Below are 27,652 nucleotides of genomic sequence, written 5' to 3'. Positions count from 1 at the left end.
GAGAGAGAGAGATGAACTGGTATCGGTGGCCATGTTTACACGCGCATGAACTGGTAGAGATGGGATTTAGAACCCATCGCTAGCACCAGATGCCTAAAACAAACTTCTGAAGCTGCTTTGTCTTAGAATGACCTTCCCGCAGACGTCAACCATTTGTTAACCTGGCTAGGTGACAAAGTTCGTTCTGTTTCCAAAAAGTCTAAGGATGGCTAAGGGCTGCCTGCCTCCGGTTTGGCTCGGAGGAGATCCAGTTTTTCCCTCCATCACACCTCGCTGCAACAACAAAGAGAGAACTTGGAGAGCAGGCCAGATCTGCCTGTCCTTTAATGGAGGATAAAAGGCCTCAAGACAGACAGACAGACAGACAGACAGATAGACAGATGGGACGGGAAGGGAAGGGAAGGGAGGGGGAGGAAGGAAGGAAGGAAGGAAGGAAGGAAAGGGAAAGAGGGAGGGAGGGAGGAGGGCAAGGAAGAAAGAAAAGAAAGAAAAGGAATGGAAGAAGGGAGGAAGGAAAGAAAAGGAAGAAAGAAAGAAAGAAAGAAAGAAAGAAAAAAGAAAGAAAAAAGGGAAGGGAAAGGAAGAGGGATGGATGGAAGGAATGAAGACGGAAGGAAAGGAAAGGCAGGGTAAGAAAGGAAAAAAGAAAAGAAAAGAAAGAAGGAAGGAAGGAAAAAAGAAAGAAAGAAAGAGATGGGAAGGCAGGGGGATGGAGGTAGGAAGGGAGGAAAGGAAAGAAGGGAGGGAGGAAGGAAGGAAAGAAAAGGAAGGGAAGGGAGGGAAGGGGAAGGAAGGAAGAAAGAAAGAAAGACAGAAGGAAGGAAGGAAGGAAGGAAAGAAAGAAAGGAAGGAAGAAAGAAAGAAAGAAAGAAAGAAAGAAAGACCCTCCTCTCTTTTCTCGTTGCTCAAAACAACAGCCTGAGACAACGGAGAACTCTCAACCATCCATTCTAAGTGGAACTCTGGAGAAGCTGAGGTTTTTCCACCCCTCCACCCCCCCACTAAAGAGATGTGGAAATGATCAGCGCAGAATGAGTTTCATTTTGAATCCAAGGGCTTTCAGGGAGACACGCTTTCTGTTTCCCCATTTAAACCGAGTTTGCAAGTCAACCAAGTTTTGGATTGGCCGAGTCCACTTAAGAAGGCGCAATCGCCCAGTTTTCGACTCAAGAACGTCGGAACACTACAAGATTTTCCCTACACGTCTAAGCTGGGAACTGAACTCCGGAGCATTGCCAGTGGGGGAAAAACCCCCTGCATTCCATGTAAAAAAGCAAGCTACACATATATCCCAACCGCCGCACACCACTGTATTCGGGAATTACGACTCAAAGGTCCTAAAGCAGGGCTTGCTTAGGTCCAGCAATGGGCTGCTGCCCCCATGAGGTGGGGGAAGTAAGTCTATGCACTATTTATTGAATACAGTGGTACCTCATCTTACGAACGCCTCTTCTAACGAACTTTTCAAGATACGAACCCGGTGTTTAAGATTTTTTTGCCTCTTCTTCCGAACTATTTTCACCTTACGAAGCCAAGCAGCTGCTGCTGGGATGAAGGGGTTTCTTTTTCCCCCCTTTTTTGAAGAAAGAAAAGGGAGGGGCGGCTTGGAGGAGGAAAGATTTTGCAGAGAACAACATGCTTGCAAAGGCACTGAAAGGGTGTCTTTTTAAGAAAGAAAAGGGAGGGGCGGCTTGGAGGAGGAAAGATTTTGCAGAGAACAACGTGCTTGCAAAGGCATTGAAACGGTGTCTTTTGAAGAAAGAAAAGGGAGGGGCGCCCCCCTTGCCTTTCTTCCTCCCCACTCACCCGTTAGCCTAGCCTTGCTTCTTCCACCCGCCCCCTTTAGCTGCTCCTCCCTTCTAAAGTTTGGGATTTTCCTGAAGGATTTGCACGCATTATTTGCTTTTACATTGATTCCTATGGGAAACATTGTTTCATCTTACGAACTTTTCACCTTACGAACCTCCTCCTGGAACCAATTAAGTTTGTATGATGAGGTACCACTGTACTTAAAAATTTTGGCAGCCCATCACCACGCACAGCACATCGATAGCAACATTAACAGCAATCTGCTCCTGCTTACAACTGTCGCAGTATCCTCGTGGTCACGTGATCAATATTCAGACCCTTGCAACTCCCTCGGTAAGCCACTCCCACCCAGTCACATGCGCGGGAGCAAAATCTCATTCGGACGTGCGCATACGCGTGCCAGAAACACAGTGCGCCTTCACTGGGGAGGGCTTGATGGCCCTCCCCAGTGAAGGGCTTGATGGCTTGATGGCCCTCCCCAGTGAAGGGCTCCCCATTGCTGGAGCTCCCGGTGCATTCCCGGAGGCAGTGGGGGTCCAGCATATGCGCATGCACCTGTCGGCATGAGATTTGTCTTCTGCGCATGCACAGTAAGCGAAATTTCATATGAGGATACTCATGTGCACGAGATTTTGCCGATTTTCAGCTATTTCTTTGCTTCCGCGCATGCCAAAACCCACCCAAAATCAACAAAATTTCATGTGTCCAAGCATCCTTGCACGAGATTTCATTTCCTGTGCATGCGCACAAGCCGAATCTCACACAGGCGCATGCGTGCATGTGTCAGGGACACGGAGATGCGTTCCCCTGAGATGGCATAGCGGACCATCCATGCAGCAGCCTACACTACTGGCTCTCCCCACCAAGGTCAAACATAACCCTTAATGAAATAGCAATAGCATTTAGACTTATACAGTGGTACCTCTACTTACGAACTTAATTCGTTCCGTGACCAGGTTCTTAAGTAGAAAAGTTTGTAAGTAGAAGCAATTTTCCTCATAGGAATCAATGTAAAAGCAAATAATGCATTCGATTGGGGAAACCACAGTGAGGATGGAGGCCCTGTTTCCTCCCAGGAGATTCCTAGAGAGGCCCCACGGAGGCTCCTCCCCACCTTTTCCGGCCCTGTTTTCTCCCAGGAGATTCCTAGAGAAGCCCCACGGAGGTCTCTCTCCACCTTTTCCGGCCTTGTTTTCTCCCAGGAGATTCCTAGAGAGGCCCCATGGAGGCTTCTCCCCACCTTTTCCGGCCCTGTTTTCTCCCGGGAGATTCCTAGAAAGGCCCCACGGAGGCTTCTCCCCACCTTTTCCGGCCCTGTTTCCTACCAGGAGATTCCCAGAGAGGCCCAACGGCGGCTTCTCCCTGCCTTTTCCTGCCCTGTTTCCTCTCAGGAGATTCCTAGAGAGGCCCCACGGAGGTCTCTCTCCACCTTTTCCGGCCCTGTTTCCTCCCAGGAGATTCCTAGAGAGGCCCCACAGAGGCTTCTCCCTGCCTTTTCCGGTTACAGTTTCAGAGACTCGGGTTCGTAAGTGGAAAATGGTTCTTGAGAAGAGGCAAAGAAATCTTGAACACCCGGTTCTTATCTAGAAAAGTTTGTAAGTAAAGGCATTTGTAGGTTTTGTACCACTGCATACCGCTTCGCAGTGCTTTTGCAGCCCTCTCTAAGTGGTTTAGCAAATCAGCATATTGCCCGCAACACTCTTGGTCCTCATTTTACCGCAGACCTCGGAAGGACGGAAGGCTGAGTCAACCTTAAGCTGGCAGTGAGATTTGAACTGCTGAACTACAGCTAGCAGTTAGCTGAAGTATTCTGCAGTGCTAACCACTGCACCACCCCTCTTCTTTGACACATATTTGACACACACACACACACACACACACACACACATTAAGGCATTCGCTAGTAGGTCACAACCTTACCAAAGGTTGAACTTTCTGTCTTTATCTTACTCACTTCAGGAACGCCGCCGTTTTCAGTCTCTTGGACACTGGGACGTTGCAAGTTGCAAATTTGAGACCATTTAAGAACTCGGACAGTCTCTTCTGGAAAAACAAAATGAAATCAATCCCAAACCGAAATCAAACCAGAAAGCGATTCAGAGCAAGAATGAAGAGTTCTGCATTGTGTCCAGATACACTTCCCTTTCCCTGCGGCCCGCCCTCCACCCAACCTCTGAATAAGCGCTTTTTTAAAAATCTCCAGTTTTACAAACGGCAACCCACAAAACGTTATTTTGAAATCAAATGGATCTGTAAAATATTTCGAGCTTAAGAGCGAACGAGGAGGAGCTGTGGAGGAATGCTGCAATGAACGTTTACGTGCCGTGGGATATCCAGATCTCCAAGAAACTAAACAGTAGCTCTAAACCAGGATTGCTAGCCGGTAGAGGACACAATGAGTATCGGTAACTAAAATCAAGCTGTGTGCGCAGCTCTGCATCACTGACATGTGTGAACGGACTCATATTTATGAACATTGTAGTGTCGGGGGAATCATGTGATCCCCTTTTTTTCTGACAAGCAAATTCAATAAGAAAACCAAATGAGAAAACTTTGTTATAGTTTCACATAAAGAGCTGATAGATAAGTTAGTGAAGATCGGACTTAATCCCTGGATAGTTCAGTCGATTTGCAGCTGGCTGAAGCGGGTTGTTGTTAATGGCGAGTATTCTGAGCAGAGACTTGTTACAAGCGGTGTGCCACAAGGGTTCGTTCTGGGTCCTATTCTTTGTGAGTGACATAGGGGAAGGTTTGGTAGGGAAGGTTTGCCCATTTGCCGATGACTCTAAAATATGCAATAGGGTTGATATTCCTGGAGGCGTCTGGAACATGGCAAATGATTTAGCTTTATTAGATAAATGGTCAAAGCAATGGAAACTGTAGTTTAATGTTTCCAAATATAAAATAATGCACCTGGGGAAAAGGAATCCTCAATTTGAGTATTGTATTGGCAGTTCTGTGTTAGCAAAAATTTCAGAAGAGAAGGATTTAGGGATAGTGATTTCTGACAGTCTCAAAATGGGTGAACAGTGCAGTCAGGCGCTAGGGAAAGCAAGTAGAATGCTTGGCTGCATAGCTAGAAGTATAACAAGCAGGAGGGAGATTGTGATCCTACTGTATAGAGCGCTAGCGAGACTACATTTGGAATACTGTGATCAGTTCTGGAGACGTCACCTACGAAAAGATATTGATAAAATTGTAACGGGTCCAAAGATGGGCTACAAAAATGGTGGAAGGTCTTCAGCATAAAATTTATCAAGAAAGACTCATGAACTTAATCTGTATAGTCTGGAGGACAGAAGGGAAAGGGAGGACATGATCAAAACATTTAAATATGTTAAAGGGTTAAATAAGGTTCAAGGGGGAAGTGTTTTTAATGGGAAAGTGAACACAAGAAAAAGGGGGCACAATCTGAAGTTAGTTGGGGGAAAGATCAGAAGCAACGTGAGAAAATATTATTTTACTGCAAGAGGGGTAGATGCTTGGAACAAACTTCCAGCAGACGTTGCTGGTAAATCCACAGGAACTGAATTTAAACATGCCTGGGATAAACATAGAACCTTCCTAAGATGAAATACAGGACATAGTATAAGGGCAGACTAGATGGATCATGAGGTCTTTTGTCTGCCATCAATCTTCTATGTTTCTATGTTTCTAAACAAGATTCATTTAACAACCGTGTTACTAACTTAGCAGCTGCAGCCATTCACTTAGCAACGTTGGCAAGAAAGATTGTAAAATGGTGCAAAATTCACTTAACAAATGTCTCACTTAGTAACAGAAATGTTCAGTTCTATTCAGGAGTGAATTTCCTGGAACTCTGAACATGCGCAAAGTGTCCACGATAGCGGGTGGGTGGATCCTTCCACCACGGCCGCTACCAATTTGCCTGAACAAACCAGTAGCAACCTACCACTGACTCAATTGTGGCTGTTAAGTTGAAGACTAGCTGTAATGTCTTACCCTGATATATTAAATGATCCCAATTAGGAAGATGATTTATGTTCTGTCGGGCTCTCTGGTACACTCCTCCCAAAACTTCACAGGTACAAATTTCAGACACACACACATTTGAAAATTCAAATCAATGTTCTTTATAATGAAAATTCAAATAAACCAAGCCCTCTTTTGGTATAGCAAAGAGCACTCGACTCCAAACAAACTGGTAATTGTTACAAGTCCCTTATCAGTTCTGTGATACTTAGCTTGCAGCTGTGAGACAATTCACAGTCCTTTTTCTTTCACAAAATGAAACACACTTTGCTATGGGTTAGTTTCAAAGCGGCGGAAAATCAGCACACAAAAGGTCAAAGTCAGTAAAGCAGTCACGAAACACAACGATCAGATAATCTTCTACAATGGCCAAACCCACAGGATGCTATTTATAGCAGCCTCACTAATTACCACAGCCCCACCCAACCACAGGTGGCCTCATTTTTTTTGATAATAATCTCTCAGTTGTTGCTGCCTATGCATCGCTCTCCGCATGCGTGGCTGTATCATTAACTCTTGTTCTGAATCCAAAGAGGAGCTAGATAATTGATCTCCTTCTGAGCTGTCTGCCATACTCTCCTCCTCCCTGTCACTCATGTCTTCTTGGACAGAGGAGCCTTCATCAGCAGATTCCACTGGGGGGTGGGCAAAACAGGCCCGCCGCATGTGGATGTCTCCCCCACATCCACAGTCCTTGGGGCAGGAGCTGGGCCAGAACTAACCACAACAATTTAAAAGAAAAAAAAGCAACTTTGGGATTTAAATGAGCTCATTTAGGACAACAGAAGCCGTGTGAAACTGATTAAGGTCTGGTCAGTTTCAGGCAGGCACTGCCAGTCAGGGGAAGCGGTTACAATCAACTAAATAAGGTCACAGAGCAGAGCTTAACTTCGAGATAACATTCTTTGGGGACCTGCTAGAACAGTGACGGCAAATATTTTCCCCCTTGGGTGCCAAAAGAGCGTGGGCTTGCGGTATTGCGTGAGTGCCCACAGCCATAATTCAATGCCTGGGGAGGGTGAAAGCAGCTCCCCCCCCCCTGAGGCACTCTGGAATCTGGAAACGGCCAGTTTCCCAACTTCTGGTGGGCCCAGTAGGCTCGTGTTTCGCCCTCCCCAGGTTCCAAAGACTTCCTTAGAGCCGGTGGAAGGTAAAAATGCCCTCCCTCAACCCTCTGGAGGCTCTCTGGAAGCCAAAAACGCCCTCCCAGAGACTCTGTGTGAGCTAAAAATCAGCTGGCCGGCACATACATGCACATTGGAGCTGAGCTAAGGCAACATTTTGCCGATCAATTTCCGGTCACAATTCAAAGTGTTGGTTATGACCTATAAAGCCCTTCATGGCATCGGACCAGAATATCTCCGGGACCGTCTTCTGCTGCATGAATCCCAGTGACCAGTTAGGTCCCACAGAGTTGGCTTTCTCCGGGTCCCGTCGACTAAGCAATGTCGTTTGACGGGACCCAGGAGAAGACCCTTCTCTGTGGAGGCCCCGACCCTCTGTAACCAGCTCCCCCCAGATACCAGAGTTGCCCCCACCCTCCTTGCCTTTCGCAAGCTCCTTAAAACCCACCTCTGTTGTCAGGCATGGGGGAATTGAAATTTCTCTTCCCCCTAGGCTTATAGAATTTATACATGGTATGCTTGTGGTTTTTTAAATTGGGGTTTTTTAGATTGTTTTTAATATTAGATTTGTTTACATTGTCTTTTTATATTGTTGTTAGCCGCCCCAAGTCTTCGGAGAGGGGCGGCATGCAAATCTAATAAATAAATAAATAACAGCCCGTGTGCCAACCGTGCCATAGGTTTGCCATCACTGTGCTAGAACATGGAGGAAAAAGATCAGTAGTGGGTTCTAAAACTATCGGTTTAGTGTGCACGTGCTCACAAGTGCAATGTTTCTGCGCAGAAGCATCCTTGGCGGGGGTGTAAGCCCCCCGCCGTCAGAGCTACCGATTCTAAGAACCGGGCCGAACCAGGAGCAACCTATCGCTGAAAGTATAGTTTATTGAAACAATTTTTTTGCTTAACGAGGAAAAAAAACAGGTTAAACGACACTGTATGAGCCAACTTTATCTGAAGGAAAAGCTGCAATGAGTGCCCTTTGCAGCAACTGAGTCACAAGCTTTATTTATTTATTTATTTATTTATTTATTTATTTAGTTAGTTAGTTAGTTAGTTAGTTAGTTAGTTAGTTAGTTAGTTAGTTAGTTATTTTGTCCAATACACAATGAGGGTTTTAGTGGGTATATATCTATATACACATAGTAAACTACATGATGAAGGTTATAGAGGAGATACTCACAGTAAAATATATCTAAGAAATAATAGAAAAGAAGGTATAGTAATAGAACATATCAATGAAAGAATAGAAGAAGAGATATAGGAATAGAAGAAAGGTATAGGAGATATAGGAGAGCAATAGGACAGGGGACGGAAGGCACTCTAGTGCCCTTGTACTCGCCCTTTACTGACCTCTTAGGAGTCTGGATGGCCGTAGATAATCTAAGGGTAAAGTGTTGGGGGTTTGGGGATGACACTATGGAGTCCGGTAATGAGTTCCACACTTCGACAACTCGGTTACTGAAGTCATATTTTTTACAGTCAAGTTTGGAGCAGTTAATATTAAGTTTAAATCTGTTGTGTGCTCTTGTGTTGTTGTGGTTGAAGCTGAAGTAGTCGCCGACAGGCAGGACGTTGCAGCATATGATCTTGTGGGCAATACTTAGATCTTGTTTAAGGCGTTTTAGTTCTAAAATTTCTAGGCCCAGGATTGAAAGTCTAGTCTCGTAGGGTATTCTATTTCGAGTGGAGGAGTGAAGGGCTCTTCTGGTGAAGTATCTTTGGACATTTTCAAGGGTGTTAATGTCTGAGATGCGATATGGGTTCCAAACAGATGAGCTGTATTCGAGGATGGGTAGTGTGAGATTGCCAGTGACCATTTCATGGGAACCAGCTGCAGTCACTAAACGGGGACTACCGCTATCCTTCGGTGTTATAACCTACATTTTCTCTCTTACATACCACCTGCCTATAATGTCGCGTTACACAGAATAGAGCCTTTTTAATCTGTCAAGCAAACATTACAGTCGATCGTTCTTTCGGTGCAACGTGTCACTATTTGGCTATGCACAAATCTTGTATAAGAAGCATTCCCAAGCATAAACTATTCGTTACCACCGCAAGAACAAACTTAGTTTATTTCTACACCAGAGGTGGGTTCCTCCTCGTTCGGACTGGTTTGCCTGAACTAGTAGCAATCCACTGGTGACGTCCAGGTGGGGGTTCCACTTACTGGCCATTACCGGTATACTCTCTGAGATCGTCGCCCGTTGGCACCACTTGGCTTCTGCGCATGCACCACAAGCAAAATCTCACGCAAGAACACTGTTGTGCACGAAATTTTGCCGATTTTTGTAGATTCCACATGCGCGGAAGCAAAAAACCACCAAAAATTGGCAAAATTTCATGCCTGCACAATTTCCGCCACTGGAACCCCGATCTCAGCCGTACGCTGGGCTGCAATTCATTATTGGTGACATCACAATGATGTCACAGAACCAGTTCTGACATTTGGGGGGGATTTTAAAAAAATGGAGGGATCTTTTTTTCAGCACGGCGCAAGTCCATGCCCCCAAGATGTATGAGAAACCGAACCGCCGTTGAGATAAGTTAGAGCCCACCCCTGTTCTACATGTTCTTTCCTCTTTCAGGATTAGGCTGAAGCTGTTCCCAGTTCTCTTCAATTAGCATCTCGTATTTTTATCTTCCAAAACCTGGGTTTTTTATCTTCCAAAACCTGGGTTTTTTATCTTCCAAAACCTGGGTTTTTTATCTTCCAAAACCTGGGTTTTTTATCTTCCAAAACCTGGGTTTTTTATCTTTTTTATCTTCCAAAACCTGGGCACTGTTTACATTTCTTAGAACTACGACGCCTAAAACACGATCTAAGTATTGCCCACAAGATCATATGCTGCAACGTCCTCCCTGTCAATGACTACTTCAGCTTCAACCGCAATAACACAAGAGCACGCAACAGATTCAGGCTTAATATTAACTGCTCCAAATGTGACTGTAAAAAATATGACTTTAACAATCGAGTTGTCGAAGCGTGGAACTCATTACCAGACTCAATAGAGTCAACCCCTAACCCCCAACATTTCTCCCTTAGACTCTCCACGATTGACCTCTCCAGGTTCCTAAGAGGTCAGTAAGGGGCGTCCATAAGTGCAATTGTCCAATTGTCTTTCCTTTATCTCATATATCATATATATTTTCTTCCTTTCCATATATCTTCTCCTCTATTTTATATTTTTCTTTATATATATTACCTCATGTCTATTCTATGTATTGTGTATTGGACAAAATAAATAAATAAATAAATAAATAAATAAATAAATAAATAAATAAATAAATAAGCTAACATCCTTTTCTGCTTAACCACAGCAAGAGAGCTGAGATATTCAGCACAAGCCAGCTTGCACCGTGTTTTTTTAAAAAAATATATATTAATTTTTCTTCACCTTTTAAACCCAGGAGAAAACATTTCCCTGTCCTTGTGTTTGCTTTCAGAAATTCTTGGGTGTATTACCGCATGGCAGAGCTGTGTGACAAGGATAAAGAGATTAGAATAATTTTTTAAAATTATTTAACTCTTTCAGCACGGAACGGACAAAGGGTCATTGACAGTTGTACGAGACTCTTAATTCGAAGGAGATATAATTGATAAAATGAAAAAAAAAACAACCACAAGAAAAAGTATGGAAGGAAATATTTTCTCTTTCTTTCTCTCTTTTTTTCTCTTTCTCTCTCCCTCCCTCCTTCCCTCCCTCTCTCCTTCTCTTCCCCTTTTTTCTTGCAGGCACAAGATTACTCTAAGATAATAACAAAAGAAATCACACAGAATTTGCTTTTGCCAAAAGAAAGGAAAGGAAAGATGGGGAGAAACTGAAAACAAGCTTATAACAAATACAGTGATACCTCGTCTTACAAACGCCTCGTCATACAAACTTTTCGAGATACAAACCCAGGGTTTAAGATTTTTTTGCCTCTTCTTACAAACTATTTTCACCTTACAAACCCACAGCCGCCGCTGGGATGCCCCGCCTCCGGACTTCCATTGCCAGTGAAGCGCCCGTTTTTGCGCTGCTGGGATTCCCGTGAGGCTCCAGACTTCCGTGTTTTTTGATGCTGCAGGGGAATCCCAGCAGGGGAATCCAGCAGCGCAAAAATGGGTGCTTTGCTGGCAATGGAAGTCTGGAGATGGGGTTTACCAGCGAGGGGAGCCTCAGTAAAATCGCAGCATCGCAAAAACACGGAAGTCTGGAGGTGGGGTTTCAAGGACTTCGGTGTTTTTGCGATGCTGCAATTTCACTGATGCTCCCTTCGCTGGGAAACCCCACCTCCAGACTTCCGTTGCCAGCGAAGTGCTCGTTTTTGCGATACTGCGATTCCCCTGCTGGGATTCCCCTGCAGCATCGCAAAAACACAGAAGTCCAGAGGTGGGGTTTTCCATGCAGGGGAGCCTCAGGGGAATCCCAGCAATGCAAAAACAGGCGCTTTGGCTGTCAAAAGGGGTGAATTTTGGGCTTGCACGCATTAATCGCTTTTCCATTGATTCCTATGGGAAACATTGTTTCGTCTTACAAACTTTTCACCTTAAGAACCTCGTCCTGGAACCAATTAAGTTTGTAAGACAAGGTATCACTGGGCTATTTCCCCCCAGCTATAAAACATGCCCCATGCTCATTTTTTAAAGCATGTTCTACAATTAAAGTTTCATTGAGAAATATCACATAGGACTGCAATGACTGTTGTACACCGTTCTGAGGTTTTCTGCGTGAAATAACATAACAACAAGTCTCTTAATAAATAAATCGCATCAATTCATAGCTGCCCAGAATCCCTTTGTAGAAGGGGGAGTGGGTCAGCATAAACAATTAATAAAGAAATTCACGCTATCAATGCATTTGTCACTTTTTCCCAACTTTGGAAACTTTTAAGACCTGCAGATTTAAATTCCCAGAATTCCCCAGTCAGCTATACTTTCAGCATTCTGGGAACTAAAATCTTTACCTTTTTAACGTTGGCTAAGGTTGGAAAACACTGATTTAACTTATTCTGTGTATTGTTTGCTCAACAAATACATACATTCCCAGCAGAAATCACGGTTATATAAGGACAAAGTACACGCTCTCATATCCTGGATAATATTTAGCCAGAATCCATACTGGCAGTGCGATATTAAATATTTACATCCAACGAAAGATTCATAGAACAACGATTGCATAGAGGAAAAAAATCCAGTGATGCCCAAAACAATAGGTTGAAATAAATGGTGAAATATTCAATGCAAACTCTCAAGGCATTAAATCACCTTTCCCCAGGTTTGTTTTAGACAACATTATGTGCATTAAACAAATGTCTTATAACCAAACACACAAATCTGTGTGTTTTTTAATTGAATGGGAGACCCCCAAGAGATCCTAAGGCTACACTATGGCAAAAGTGAAACATTTTCACATCAATCTGAATTCCTGGTGATCCGCAGATGATTGCCCATACCCTTATGAAACTAAACTTTCAAATCCAACCTACAGGTCTAGAATCTCCTGGTGGCCTCCTGTCTATTGTCTCCTAAAGATAAATAAATAAATCCCCTCTGTCAAACTACTGTAGAGTCTAGCAGTTAGAAACTACAGTATAGTTTTCCACTGCAAACTATTCACTAAGGCTGCATTACTATTACTATGAGTCTTCTCATTGTTCCTATCACCCAACTCTTATGTCTGTAGGACTGTAACCTGTTGCTTGTATCGTTACAATTTATTGTACATTGATTGTTTCCTGATTACATATTTGTACTGTATGACAATCATTAAGTGTTGTACCTCATGATTCTTGATAAACGTATCTTTTCTTTTATGGACACTGAGAGCTCATGCGCCAAAGAAAAATTCCTTGTGTGTCCAATTGCTCTTGGATAATAAAGAATTCTATTCTATTCTATTCTATTCTATTCTATTCTATTCTACTCTACTCTACTCCAGTGTTTCCCAACCTTTTTTGAGCCGCGGCACATTATTCACATTTACAAAATCCTGGGGAACATTGAGCGAGGGGGGGCTAAAAAAGTTTGGACAAAAAACCCTCTCTTCCTCCCTTTCACCCTATTTCACTCTCCCTCCCTCTTTCTTTCCCCCTCTCTCTCCATCCCTCTCTCTTCCTTCCTTCCTTCCTCTCTTTTTTGCTCTTTCTCTCTCCCTCCTTCCCTCCCTCTTTCTCTCTTTCTTGCTTTCTCTCTTTCTCTTGCATTCTCTCTCTCTCTTGCTCTCTTTTATTCTCTCTTTGTCTCTCCCTTGCTTTCTCTCTCTCCCCCTTGCTTTCTCTCTCTCTTGCTTTCCTTCCCTCTTTCTCTTTCTCTCTTGCTTTCTCTCTCTCTCTTTCTTTCTCTCTCTCTTTCTCTTTCTTGCTTTCTTTCTCTTGCTTTCTCTCTCATAAACACTCTTTCTCTTTCTCTCTCTTGCTTTCTCTTTCTCTCTCTCTTGCTTTCTCTTTCTCTTTCTCTCTTTCTTTCTCTCTTTCTTTCTCTCTCTCTCTCGCTCTTCCTCTCTTTTTCTCTATTTCTTGCTTTTTTCTCTCTCCCTTGTTTTCTCTCTCTCTTGCTTTCTCTCTCTTTCTCTCTCTCTTGCTTTCCTTCTCTCTTTCTCTTTCTCTCTTTCTTTCTTTTTCTCTCCCTCTCTTTCTCTCCTGCTTTCTCTCACACACACACTCTTTCTCTCTCTCTCTCTTCCTTGCTTTCTCTCTCCCTCTTGATTTCTCTCTTGCTTTTACTTCTCTCTCTTTCTCTCTTGCTTTCTCTCCTCCTTTTTCTCTCTCTCTCTTTCTCTCTCGTGCACCACACCAGCAACAGAGAGAGAAATAGAGAGAGAGCGGAGAGAGAGTGGAGGGCGGCTTGCTGGTCCGCGACCCCCTGGATCAGCAGCCCCAGCACGGACTCCGCCGTCACCTTCGCCTAAGAGGCAGCAGCCACATTCACCCCTTCGCCCTCCTAGGTGTCCATGGCGCTCAGCGCCCGGCCACGCGCCGCCTCCGCCTCCCGGTACCCCGCCTGACTTCTACCTGGTGGGGTGCCACGAAGGGCGGCGCTTGAAAGCCATCACAGCGCCGTTGTTGTCATCACAGCGCAAAGCCACACAGTCCCGGATCGCTTGCTTCTCCGGGAAAGTGGCACGCTTTTAAAACGCGCGTTTTTCAAATGCGCCGCTTTCCTAGGCAGCAGACTTTGCTGGCCGGAGAAGGGAGCGATTCAGGACTGCGTGGCTTTGCGCCACTTCAAAAATTTCTGCGGGGGGGGGTTTCCAAATGGCTATGCGGGCGCCCGCCCACGCAGCTTAGAAGCAACAGTGGCCGGTGCCTTCCCACCAGGCCCCAAAAGCTCACGCCATCACCGCCAGGGAAGCTCCAGCCAGGCTGGGCTCGCGGCACACCTGACTATGTCCCGCGGCACACTAGTGTGCCGCGGCACACTGGTTGGGAAACACTGCTCTACTCTACTCTTCTCCACTCCCTATTTCCTATTTCCTATTTTCTATTTCCTATTTTCTATTTTTTTCTATTTTCCATTTTCCATTTTCTATTCTATTCTTTGCTTTTCTGCAATCCACCAAGAGTTGTCGCCTCGGGAGAAGACTGAGAAGCTACGTCGACCAAATACAGCTTGTACCCGGAAGAGAACAGAGGCTGAATGCGATTAAGGAAGTTCATTCATATCAGCCAGGACTTTTGTTTGCAATTTTTTTTCTTTTTAAAAAAAGGCAAATAAAAAATATGAACAACGCAGAATCCAATCCGTAGGCTGGATTCCATTTGTAAAGGGCTCCGCTTGATGAATCGGTTTAATGAAGTCTGGAATTGTGTGTTGTACCAAAAAAAACCCACAAAAAACTCTGCTAGTTATCTGTGTCAGAGAACCACACTGCCTCTGTTGCTGGTTGCTGGTTGCTACCCATATTTTTGTGATTTTTGCTTGCTTGTTTACATAAAACAGGAAAGTCATTAAAGTTTTTCGCAGCTTTGCTTTATTTTCTTATTTATTCATTTATTTATTTATTCATTCATTCATTCATTTATTCATTCATTCATTCATTTATTCATTCATTCATTCATTCACTTACTCACTCACTCACTCATTCATTCAATTCATTCATTTAGTCATGCAAATATAGTATTGTATGCACGCCCCTTACAGACCTCTTAGAAAATGGGAGATGTCAACAGTAGATAATTTAAGGTTGAAGATTTTGGGATTGGGCGAGGAAACAACAGAGTCCAGTAGTGAATTCCAGGCGTTGACCACTCTATTGCTGAAATCGTATTTTCTGCAGTATAGTTTGGAGCGATTTACATTTAGTTTGTATCTATTGCATGCTCTTGTGCTGCTGTTGTTAAAGGTGAAGTAGTCGCTAACAGGGAGTACATTGTGATGTATGATTTTATGAACAACGGTTAAATCAGTTCGGAGGCGGTATAACTGTAAATTTTCTAAACATAGTAATTGAAGTCTGGAGGAGTAAGGTAATTTGTTGCGTGAGGAGGAGTGGAGGACTCTTCTTATGAAGTATTTCTGGACTCCTACAATTGTATTAATGTCTGTTATGTAGTGTGGATTCCACATAAGTGAGCTGTATTCAAGAATTGGTCTGACAAATGTTTTGTATGCACTGGTTAGTAGGTCGATGTTTCTAGAGAAGAAGCTGCGTAGAATTAAGTTTGTGACTCTTAGTGGTTTTTGGCAATGCTGTTGCAGTTGTTATTATTATTATTATTATTATTATTATTATTATTATTATTATTATTATTTATTTATTAGATTTGTATGCCACCCCTCTCTGAAGACTCCCACCCAAGGAACCGCAGATACGGAGCAAGGCAGGCCGTTCCAAAGGGAGGAATTAATGAGGAGGCAAACTGTTGGGTAATTGCATTGGACCAGAATATCTCCTAGACCGCCATCTGCCTCACGAATCCCAGCGACCAGTTAGGTCCCACAGAGTTGGCCTTCTCCGGGTCCCGTCGACAAAACAATGTCGTCTGGCGGGACCTAGGGGAAGAGCCTTCTCTGTGGTGGTCCCGACCCTCTGGAATCAACTCCCCCCGGAGATTAGGATTGCCCCCACCCTCCTTGCCTTTCGCAAACTCCTTAAAACCCACCTCTGCCATCAGGCATGGGGAAATTGATTCTCCTGGGCCGTTTCCGTTTTACGCAAAGTTTGTTTGAGATGCATGATTGTTTTTATACTAAGGGTTTTAAATTGCTTTTTATTGTTGGATTTGTACCGTGTTTTGTGTTGTGAGCCATTCCAAGTCTCCGGAGAGGGGCAGCATACAAATCTAATTAATAATAATAATATGTGAGACCACATTTGGAATACTGTGTTCAGTTCTGGAGACCTCACCTACAGAAAGATATTGACAAAATTGAACGGGGCCAAAGACGGGCTACAAGAATGGTGGAAGGTCTTAAGCATAAAACGTATCAGGAAAGACTTCATTAACTCAATCTGTATAGTCTGGAGGATGAAAGGGAAAGGGGGGGGCATGATTGAAACATTTAAATATGTCAAAGGGTTAAATAAGATCCAGGAGGGAAGTATTTTTAATAGGAAAGTGAACACAAGGACAAGGGGACACAATCTGAAGTTAGTTGGGGGAAAGATCAAAAGTAACATGAGAAAATATTATTTGACTGAAAGAGTAGTAGATCCTTGGAACAAACTTCCAGCAGACGTGGTTGGTAAATCCACAGTCACTGAATTTAAACATGCCTGGGATAAACATAGATCCATCCTAAGATAAAACACAGAAAATAGTATAAGGGCAGACTAGATGGATCATGAGGTCTTTTTCTGCTGTCAGTCCTCTATGTTTCTATGTAATTACTCCAAGGTCTTTGACTGAGTGAGGGTCCTCTGCGAGTTCAGTTTGTCCAAGTGTGTATTTAGCATTTGAATTCAGATGTTTCTTAACGAAAAGTTCCATTCGAAGATAAATAACAGCGAGTGCAAGACGCAATCGTATTATGAAGCTTGTGTGTTTGTGTCTGCTCAAAATCCAGTCACTATATGAATGAAGCAAGCAAAAGAAAACACAACTGTTGAGGTTGCAAAATGCCAACCAGCAACAATGATCGAGAAAAGGCTGTGGCTGTCATGCCCATTTCGGGTGATTAATCATCATTTGAACCGATGATTAATTGTACTTTTATCGTTAATCAAAACAACTGCAATTCCGTGGAATCTTTGGTGGCCTCTCAGCCAGGCTGTTTTCTCTTCTTCTGAATTTTCGCAATGTCTTCCCCATTCATTTCTTAATCCCCTCTCTTCTTATTATTCATGGCTGCAATCTTAAAATTGGGGGTATTTTTACTTGAGAATGTCATTGGAAAAGGCACCAGCTAAGTCAAGCTGGGCTAAATTGATTCAGTCAATTAATTCATTAATCATAAATAGTCATTCTAATTATTAATAATGAATTAAGTGAATTGTTTCTGTTCTGTCGGGCTCTCTGGTAGACTCCTCCCAAAAATTCACAGGTACAAATTTCAGACACACACACACACACGTTTGAAAATTCAAAACAATGTTCTTCATAATGAAAAGTCACTTAAACCAAGCCCTCTTTTGGTATAGCAAAGAGCACTTGTCTCCAAACAAACTGGTAATTTGTACAAGTCCCTTATCAGTTCTGTCATACTTAGCTTGCAGCTGTGAGGCAATCCACAGTCCTTCTTCTTTCACAAAGTGAGACACACTTGGTTTAGTTTCAAAGCCGGAAATACCAGCACACAAAAGGTCAAAGTCAGTAAAGCAGTCACGAAACACAACGATCAGATAATCCTCCACAATGGCCAAACCCACAGGCTGCTATTTATAGCAGCCTCACTAATTACCACAGCCCCACCCAACCACAGGTGGCCTCATTTTCTTTGATAATAATCTCTCAGTTGTTGCTGCCTATGCATCGCTCTCCGCATGCGTGGCTGTATCACTAACTCTTGTTCCGAATCCAAGGAGGAGCTAGATAATTGATCTCCTTCTGAGCTGTCTGCCACACTCTCCTCCTCCCTTTCACTCGTCTTCTTGGTCAGAGGAGCCTTCATCATCAGATTCCACCAGGGGTAAAACAGGCCTGCAGCATGTGGATGTCTCCCCCACATCCACAGTCCTTGGGGCAGGAGCTGGGCCAGAGCTAACCACAACAGTTTCCATCCCTCACTTGTTGGAATACGATCTGTTGGGTTTTGACCTTAAGGTGACGTGTGAACGCAGCCATTGGGAGTTGCTAACCATGACTGATATTTTCCCCAATATGCCAATTCCACAATCTATGGTTGCCAGCCATTTATACCAATACAATCAATTTTTAAAAATCTATTATTTTCTTCTTTTACAGTTTGCCTAGAATTTATGATTCCCTAGAACAGGGGTAGGCAAAGTAGGCTCTTCTATGACTTGTGGACTTCAACTCCCAGAATTCCTGAGCCAATCATGCTAGCTCAGGGATTCTGGGAGTTGAAGTCCACATGTCATAGACGAGCCAACTTTGCCTACCCCTGGAGAATCACAGCTATATCAAATTAGCGTCGTGTTTGTCAAACTTGGCAGCTTTAAGACTTGTGGACTCCAACTCCCAGAATTCCCCAGCCATCATCCCAGAATTTTGGGAGTTGAAGTCCACGGGTCTTAAAGTTGCCAAATTTGACAAACACCGACTTCATGTATTAAGAGCCAGTTAGTTGAAATTGTTTGGGATCTGCAACACAGAATTAAACTCATTTTAAACCTACTCAGCTTTTGAAGGAAGGAAAGTCTATAGAAGAATGGCATATACAACATTTTGTATTTTTAAAACAGAGCATCGATTAACATTAACGATCCGAGGGAAGTTGAGAAATTGTGGTGTTTCCAAATAGCCTTTCTGGAATCAATTGCTCCATCAGCCAAAAAACAAAAAAAAATCTGCAGGGGCAACCAAAGCTAAAAATGAACAAGCAGACAAATTCTAGAGAAATTTGTTAAGTGAGCTTAACAAATTTTAAGATTTGCCTTGCCCCATTTGTTAAGTGGATGGCCATAGCTGTAAAATTAGAGCCACCATTGGTATGCTCTTATTATTAAGATCTAGGGCAGTGTTTCCCAACCTTGGCAACTTGAAGATATTTGGACTTCAACTCCCAGAATTCCCCAGCCAGCGAATGCTGGCTGAGGAATTCTGGGGGTTGAAGTCCAGATATCTTCAAGTTGCCAAGGTTGGGAAACACTGATCTAGGTCATGTTTTCAATTTCTTTCTTTCTTTCTTTCTTTCTTTCTTTCTTTCTTTCTTTCTTTCTTTGATTTGATTTGATTTGATTTGATTTGATTTGATTTGATTTGATTGCCACCCCTCCGCAGACTCGGGCGGATAATAACAGTAAAAAGACAATATAAACAAATGTAATATTAAAAGTAATTTTAAAAACCCCAATTTAAGGAACCAATCATACATACAGACATACCATGCATAAATTTTATAAGCCTAGGGGGAAGAGAATATCTCAATTCCCCCATGCCTGACGACAGAGGCGGGTTTTAAGAAGCTTATGAAAGGCAAGGAGGGTGGAGGCAACTCTGATATCTGGGGGCAGTTGGTTCCAGAGGGTCGGGGCCGCCACAGAGAAGGCTCTTCCCCTGGGTCCCGCCAAACGACATTTTTTAGTCGACGGGACCCGGAGAAGGCCAACTCTGTGGGACATAACTGGTCGCTGGGATTCGTGCAGCAGAAGACGGTCCCGGAGATACTCTGGTCCGATGCCATGAAGGGCTTTATAGGTCATAACCAACACTTTGAATTGTGACTGGAAACTGATTGGCAACCAATGCAGACTGTGGAGTGTTACAATTACTCTGGCAACTGAAAAAAGAATAGACTCAAGATAATTATTAGCGAAGATTGGGCCAACTTGGGAAAATGTCTTTGGCCTCCAGCAATGCAGCCCAAAATTTTCCCATGCTACCTGCATAGATAAGGATCAAAGATAAAAGATCCACCCTAAAACAAAACAACAAAAAGGACTAGATAATCTAATCTCCTCTATTCAGATGTCTGGGTTAGAAGAACAGCCAGTGTCCCTTGGAATAATTTAGGAGTCCTGATTAATAGTTCATCCATTCTATCCTGGGGTGGGAATGAGAAGAATTTGATAACCTGCCTGTGGCCGATTTGCTTGGCTTGTGCATTTCATTTTAGAAATTTGAAAGGAACTAAGCAAGCAATCTTTGCTAAGGGGACCCCAATTCCAGAGCTATAACTACATAAAATAGGAATATCAGGATAACAGAGTTGGAGGTCTTCTAGCCTAGTGTTTTTCAACCAGAGACATGGTCAGGTGTGCCGCAAAGCTCAGGGAGAAAGAAAGCAAGAGAGAGAGAGAGAAAGAAAGAGAGAAAGAAAGCAAGAGAGAGAGAAAGCAAGAGAGAAGGAAAGAGAGAGAAAGAGAACAAGAGTGAGAAAGAGAGAAAGACAGAGAGAGCAAGAGAGAGAGAGAAAACAAGAGAGAGAGAGAAAGAGAGTGAGGGAAGGAGGGAAAGAGAAAGACATAGAGTGAGGTAGGGAGGGAGAGAGAAAGAGCAAAAAAGAGAGGAAGGAAGATAAAGAAAGAGGGATGGAGAGAGAGAGAAAGAGGAAGGAAGGGAGAGAAAGAGGGAGGGAGAAAGAAACAGAGCGAAGGGGAGGAAAAGAGAGAGAGAGAATTTTTTTATCCAAACTTGTTTAGCCGCCCCCCCCCCCCCCCCCGGCTCAATGTGCCCCAGGATTTCGTAAATGTAAAAAATGTGCCGCGGCTCAAAAAAGGTTGAAAATCACTGTTCTAGTCCAACCCCCTGCTCAAGAAGGAGACCCCTACAGAATTACAGAGTTGGAAGGGACCTTGGAGGTCTTCTAGTCCATACATACTTGGAACTGCCTATAAACTCAGATAGTATCTTAATAGGTCTTGGTTAGTCCTTGGCTAGGATGAACTTTTAAGTTTTTACCAGTCCCAGACTGCAAATTGAATTTATAACAACAACGTTAATAATAGTAGTACAGTAATACCAATATTAATAAGCACTTGGGTGCAGTCCCAAAACACCTGTAGCACAACTTGAACACCATCATTGGCATTGACAAATTTGCCATCAGTCAATTGCAGAAGGTGGCTTTACTTGGAACTGGTTCCATCCTGCGACAATATCTGTAACACCGTCCATCCTGATTGGCCTATCCCAGGTCCTTGTTAAGGACTCAACAGGTAGACAAAATTCTATTCTATTCTAGTCATAGGCAATTTCAAAGTCGATGGATGTAAAAAATACAATAAAAAGAATAGAATAGAATTAGAATAGAATAGAATAGTGAAGAGTGTAGAGCAGAGTAGGATGAGATGGAATAGAATAGAATAGAATAGAATACAATACAATAAAGAGTAGAGTAGAGTAGATAATGAAGAGTGTAGAGTAGAATAGAATAATGAAGAGAGTAGAGTAGAATACAATACAATAATGAGTAGAATAGAATAGAATAATGAAAAGAGTAGAGTAGAATAGAATAGAATAATGAAGAGTGTAGAGTGGGATGGGATGGGATGGGATAGAGTAGAATAGAATAGAATAGAATACAATAAAGAGTAGAATAGAATAATGAAGAGTGTAGAGTAGAGTACAAGACAATACAATACAATAATGAGTAGAATAGAATAGAATAATGAAGAGAGTAGAGTAGAACAGAACAGAACAGAACAGAATAGAATATGGAATGGAATAGAATTCTTTATTGGCCAAGTGTTATTGGATTCACAAGGAATTTGTCTTTGGTGCTTATGTTCACAAAAGTCAAGAATAAAAAGCATGTTCTGGGAGAATTCTTTTTTTTTTTTTAAATCATCATTATACCTGGCGAACAGCCCTGATTAAAATTATCACATTCCCTGCAGTTCCTTCTAAATTCACAGCAAGCCCTACCCGATCTTAAGAGCCCAGCTGAGGGTAAAAGGAACAATAACCCCCACTGAGTGATTGAAGTCTAGAGTTTGCCAAACACACACAATTTTTACAGAAAGGAATTTCCAAGGTAGTTTTTGTGCCTCCTATATAGACAGTGGGATGGTAAATGACCAATTTTAGGAAGGAGAAAAACAACAACAAATAACTAAGGTGCTTTTAACCAAACAGCAACATATGGAGCATCCATAAGTGCATCAGCGTACCCACCATCCCTGTCCTAATGTCCTCTTATTAGTACCAATATCACATACTGTATATAAGCAGTGATATATTTCACAAGAAGAGTCCTTCACTCTTCCTCTGGCAACAAAGTACCTTACTCCAACAGTAGTTCATAAAATCATAGACCAAAATGTCCTTCCTGTTAGTGACTACTTCACCTTCAACCACAGCAATACACAAGCACATCATAGATTCAAACTCAATGTAAACCGCTCCAAACTAGACTCCAGAAAATACGACTCCAGCAACAGAGTGATCAATGCATGGAATGCACTACCCGACTCTGTGGTTTCTTTTCGAAGTCCCGAAATCTTTAACCTTAGATTGTCTACAGTCAACCTCTCTCCTTTTCTACGAGGTCTGTAAGGGGCGTGCATAAGTGCACCATTGTTTCTACCGTCCCTGCCCTACTCTCCTTTTTTATCATTACTTTCTACTTATGTGATGCTTATACAAACTACTATCTAATACTTGTTGGACAAACAAACAAACAAACAAATAAATATGAATATATTTGTATACTACCAATACATACTGGACATAGAGAGAGAGAGAGAGAGAGAGAGAAAGAAAAAAAGAAAGAAAGAAACTGAATTTTCTTGTTTTTATTATTTTTTCTTTGGAACACCTTTTGCTCTTCCTTCCAAGAAGTTTCCAAAGAACCCCAAACAAGTCCAGTTTGCTTCTTTTTGGGAAATGGAAAAACACCCCCTCCTCCTCCCAATACTTTGGAGACACAAACACAACCCGGAGAATGGGGGAAAAAAACTCGGGAGAACGCAGCTTTCCAATCCAGTGGACTTTGCCGCTCCAGGTGTCCTTGAAACGGAGAGGGGCGGCATACAAATCCAATAAATAAATAAATAAATAAATAAACAAACCAGGAATTAAAGGAAGGAGGCGGGTAAAGCGGCAATGTAAGTCACCCTATGACACACACAAGCACCCATCCACTCAAAAAAAGGGGCGCCAGGAAAAGTGGAGGAGGCGGTTTAGGATCCCTGAGCCACCTCCGCGCAGCACCACTCGGGAGCTTCTTCACCTGGCCGCCTTTCCCGGCTCACCTGGAGGTGGGTTTGTTTTGTTTTGTTTTTGCGCGCAGAGAAAGCAGAGAATGCGTAATTACGCACGAGCCAGCTGGGGCCCAAACTCTCCTTTTTCATTGGCTCCTTTCCAAAGATCCCAGCGCTCTCGCCCCCCATTCCCCTTCCCCGAATTCTTACCCGGGCTTAGAGTGGGACAGCCGGCTTGCGGGCGGGGAGGGTGTCTCTAAAAGAAAGGTGGCTGGGGGGTCTCCTGCCGGCTTTCTCCTCTTCCTCCCTCCTTTCCTCTCCAGCCTCCAGCCAGGTTTCACTCAAACGGCTTCTCAAACTCACCCAACCAGATTTTTTTGGTGCCCTGACTCTTCCCAACCGTAAATCTGAGCTGTTGAAATTTTAGCCGTCCCCCCCCCCACTCCCCTCCTACTCTCCCCCCTCCCTCGGGAGCCTTTTGTTCTCCTGCAAGGTCGCTCACCTTGGCCCCTTTTTTTCCTCCTGCAGGGGGAGAATAAGCCACGTCGGAGGACAGAGAAGGAAGGAAAGAGAAACTGTTGACAGTCCTGTTCTGCAACTGCCCTCCCCAATCTCTAATTCTCTCCCCTCCAGACCAAAATATAAATTATTGGGTCTGGGTTTTTTAAAAATATTTTCCTTTCCTTTCCTTTTCTGTATTAGCAAAAACTTTAGAAGAGAAGGATTTAGGGGTCGGGATTTCTGACAGTCTCCAAATGGGTGAACAGGGCAGTCAGGCAGTAGGGAAAGCAAGTAGAATGCTTGGCTGCATAGCTAGAGGTATAACAAGCAGAAAGAGGGAGATGGTGATACCGCTGTATAAGAGCGCTGGTGAGACCACATTTGGAATACTCTGTTCAGTTCAATTTGACCCATCTCTTTTTGTAGGTGAGGTCTCCAGAACTGAACACAGAACTGAACTTCTGTTCCATGGGTGGATTGTTTCTTGTTACAATCAACCATTGGCTTACCGTAATTCTGAAATGGATTTGAATAGGAGCCTGGCTTCTATTTGTTATAATAAATATAACAAAACCCAACAGCCCAGCTTTGAATTCTTCATCTGGGCCAGGTTTCTAACCACATTTGCCCTCTGCCGTAAAAAGCAAGCACACAGGAGAAAAATCCACATTTGCGCAAGGCGTCCTTTCAACCTGTTAAGCTCTGTTTACCTTTATGATTTCCTTTGACAGGTTTCTAGGCAGGGCACGCTCAACGCTTAAGAATGAAATTAATCCCAACGTAACTAATTCTCGATTTATAGGATACGATTGAAAAATCATTTGTTCACTGAGTTTTGCCGCGTTCCGCAGCTTTTTTCGCCGCGGTTGTTGAGTGAATTGCTGCCGGTTGCAAAACGAGGAATGGGTTCGGTTAAAGGAATCTGGGTTCCGCGCTCACTTTTGCTTGCTCGTCAGAAGGAGGGGAAATCACGTAACCCCGGGACACATCATAAATAAAAGCCGGTTGCGGATTTGATTTAAATTCTGGAAGCAGGATGGCAAAGATGAGAAATGGTGGTTGCACTATATACAGTGGTACCTCTACCTACAAATGCCTCTACTTACGAACTTTTCTAGATAAGAACCGGGTGTTCAACATTTTTTTGCCTCTTCTCAAGAACCATTTTCCACTTACAAACCCGAGCCTCCGAAACTATAATCGGAAAAGGCAGGGAGAAGCCTCCGTGGGGCCTCTCTAGGAATCTCCTGGGAGGAAACAGGGCTGGAAAAGATGTGGAGAAGCCTCCATGGGGCCTCTATAGGAATCTCCTGGGAGGAAACAGGGCCAGAAAAGGCGGGGAGAAGCCTCTGTGGGGCCTCTATAGGAATCTCCTGGGAGGAAACAGGGCTAGAAAAGATGTGGAGAAGCCTCCATGGGGCCTCTATAGGAATCTCCTGGGAGGAAACAGGGCCAGAAAAGGCGGGGAGAAGCCTCTGTGGGGCCTCTCTAGGAATCTCCTGGGAGGAAACAGGGCTGGAAAAGATGTGGAGAAGCCTCCATGGGGCCTCTCTAGGAATCTCCTGGGAGGAAACAGGGCCAGGAAAGGCGGGGAGAAGCCTCTGTGGGGCCTCTCTAGGAATCTCCTGGGAGGAAACAGGGCTGGAAAAGATGTGGAGAAGCCTCCATGGGGCCTCTCTAGGAATCTCCTGGGAGGAAACAGGGCTGGAAAAGGTGTGGAGAAGCCTCCATGGGTCCTCTCTAGGAATCTCCTGGGAGGAAACGGCCTCCACGCTCCCTGTGGTTTCCCCAATCGCACACATTATTAGCTTTTACATTGATGCCTATGGGAAAAATTGCTTCTTACAAACTTTTCTACTTAAGAACCTGGTCACGGAACGAATTAAGTTCGTAAGTAGAGGTACCACTGTAATGATATAACACAAAATGTACTTATCGTTTAGAGTTTAGAACTTTACTTTATAAAGTTGGTAATATATTATGAATAGTTTCTTTTATTAAAGATATATAAATATAGAATTTTTATTAGCTATATGATACAATATTAAAATTTAGACAAGAGAGGTTTTGTTATTGTTTGCATTGATATAATGTAACTTTTTATACTAAGATGGAGAGGAAGAATTTTTATTTAGATTTTTAAGAATTGACAACGTTGTATAAAATTAATAGAAATTTTTAATGAGGGGAAGCCTCCATTGAGTGAGTAAGAAGAAAAGAAAAATTTATATACGTTTGATTTTAAGCATTGTTGTTGTGTTTGTAACTATATATTGTTTTATTTTATGGTGGAGAAAATAAAAAAAATTATACCCCCCCCCCCAAAAATAAAAATAAATATGAGCCGGTTGCCAAGAATATAAATCCCATGACAGTGATGCCGCGGTTGTAAGTGTGTAAAAACGGTCATAAGTCGCTTTTCCCAATGCTGTTGTACCTTCAGTCTCTGAACAAACTGTTGTAAATCGAGGACAGCCTTGTGCTTGCCTTTATGATGCTCCTTTGACAGGTTTCCCAGCAAGGGACACTCAGAATGTTGTTTTGTATTTTAAAAAAATGAAATTAATTCAATGCAAAATGGGGCCTTTGGGGTATTGGCTCCCTTAGGGCGATTTCGGTAAAATTCAGCATTAAAGAGACACATTCTAAAGCCGGCTAGCCGACCTTGCCTCCAATTTAGCTACCTTTCTAAAGATATTTTTAAGGAGGTTCCCTACAGCAGGACGTCAGATATCAAGGCTGCCTGCAGCTTTCAAGATAAAAGTTACAATGTGGATGAAGGGGGGGTGGGTAGGTGGGGGGAAATTGAACAACTCAATCACACACAATCCCGCCTTCATTCCCCCCCTCCCGAGCCTTAAATATGAACAGATTAACAGGGTCCCCGGATATTTTTTCTCTCCAAAACTTCCGCCTTGAGTGATTCAATTTTGCAATGCAACCTAAGCAATCCATCTTTTTCTTTAATTATTATTTTAACTTAGGAGTCAATTCCCAAGGGAGGAAGGGGGTGTTATTAAATATTGCAGTGGTAATCTAATAGTATGAATGACAATTACAGTGGTAATCCAATAGTATAAGTCAGGGGTCTCCAAATCCAATAGTATAAACACAGTGGTAACCCAATAGTATAAATCGGGGGTCTCCAAATCCAATAGTATAAACACAGTGGTAACCCAATAGTATAAATCAAGGGCTAAAAAATACACTGCCACTCACCTAGATTATAGCAGCCTTCAAATTTGGGAAGAATTAAGAACAAGCCTGGATTAAAAGGCTGATTTCTCACTTCTTTCTTATGACTGTTTTGCAAAAAAAAAGGCTTTTTCTACCCCACCCCACCTTGCCGAAGCAAACTTCTGGTTTTTGGGTTTGGGTTTCTTTTTCGAAAATAAAAGGAAGCAAAATTGGGAGGGGAGGAATTTAAGCTCTTTTCAACCTACCTTACATTGCTAGGCAGAATTCCTGCCCCACAGAAAGTTGAGAAAAACTCTTCAGTTCGGTTTAAGACATTCTGTGTCACCTTCTCCCCCACAACCCTCGGTTTAGAGGCTAATGTGATCAACCCAAGCCGAGGATCTGAAATCTTAATCAGCCCTTGTGACTCAAACATACCACAGACCCTTAAAGAGGAAGTATCCAGCTTCCAATGGATTTTTTTTTGGTGTGGTTCCTTCTTTTTTTTCGGTTTTTTTTTCCTTTTTTTGGTTTTGAAAGTGGTGAGACTTGCTTGCGTTGTTATGCAATGGGAGTTTTAAAAATGAAATGAGGTTTTTGCTTTGTTTGAATGAATGAATGGCTGGCTTGATCGATGGATCAAAAATTAAGATGCTTTAACTTCAACTGCACCTGGAGTTTTGTAAAGAGCAACCAAAGCTTTGTGGATTTTACTAGGAGAGCCCTCCACTCCTCCACTCGCAAGAGAATGCCCTACGCAACTAGTCTTACAATCCTAGGTTTAGAAAGCTTAGAACTGCGTCGCCTTAAACACGACCTAAGCATAGCCCATAAAATCATCTGCTACAACGTTCTTCC

The 27,652-nt window shown here is 43.1% G+C and overlaps 1 protein-coding gene across 12 annotated transcripts in view; it reads right to left on the bottom strand.

Moving 5' to 3' along the window:
* The window catches only part of RBM47 (RNA binding motif protein 47), a 107,722-nt gene extending 80,506 nt beyond the window's left edge, over positions 1 to 27,216 (bottom strand). For 2 of the 12 annotated variants that reach the window (XM_070757065.1, XM_070757054.1), the window contains exons 1-2: positions 23,327 to 23,438; positions 3,764 to 3,852 (exon numbers count right to left, since the gene is read on the bottom strand). The gene's annotated coding sequence lies outside the window, so the exon portion shown is untranslated. Of the gene's footprint in view, positions 1 to 3,729; positions 3,853 to 10,324; positions 10,405 to 23,326; positions 23,552 to 27,060 lie in introns of those variants that run through there. The other 10 variants (XM_070757053.1, XM_070757060.1, XM_070757051.1 and 7 more) reach the window with 10 other exon arrangements.
* Between the last annotated feature and the right edge of the window lie 436 nt (positions 27,217 to 27,652).

Source organism: Erythrolamprus reginae, chromosome 7, assembly GCF_031021105.1.
Source record: "Erythrolamprus reginae isolate rEryReg1 chromosome 7, rEryReg1.hap1, whole genome shotgun sequence".
NCBI lineage: Eukaryota > Metazoa > Chordata > Lepidosauria > Squamata > Dipsadidae > Erythrolamprus > Erythrolamprus reginae.
The sequence above is the reverse complement of the archived record's forward strand: the minus strand, read 5'-3'. Positions and strand labels throughout refer to the sequence as shown.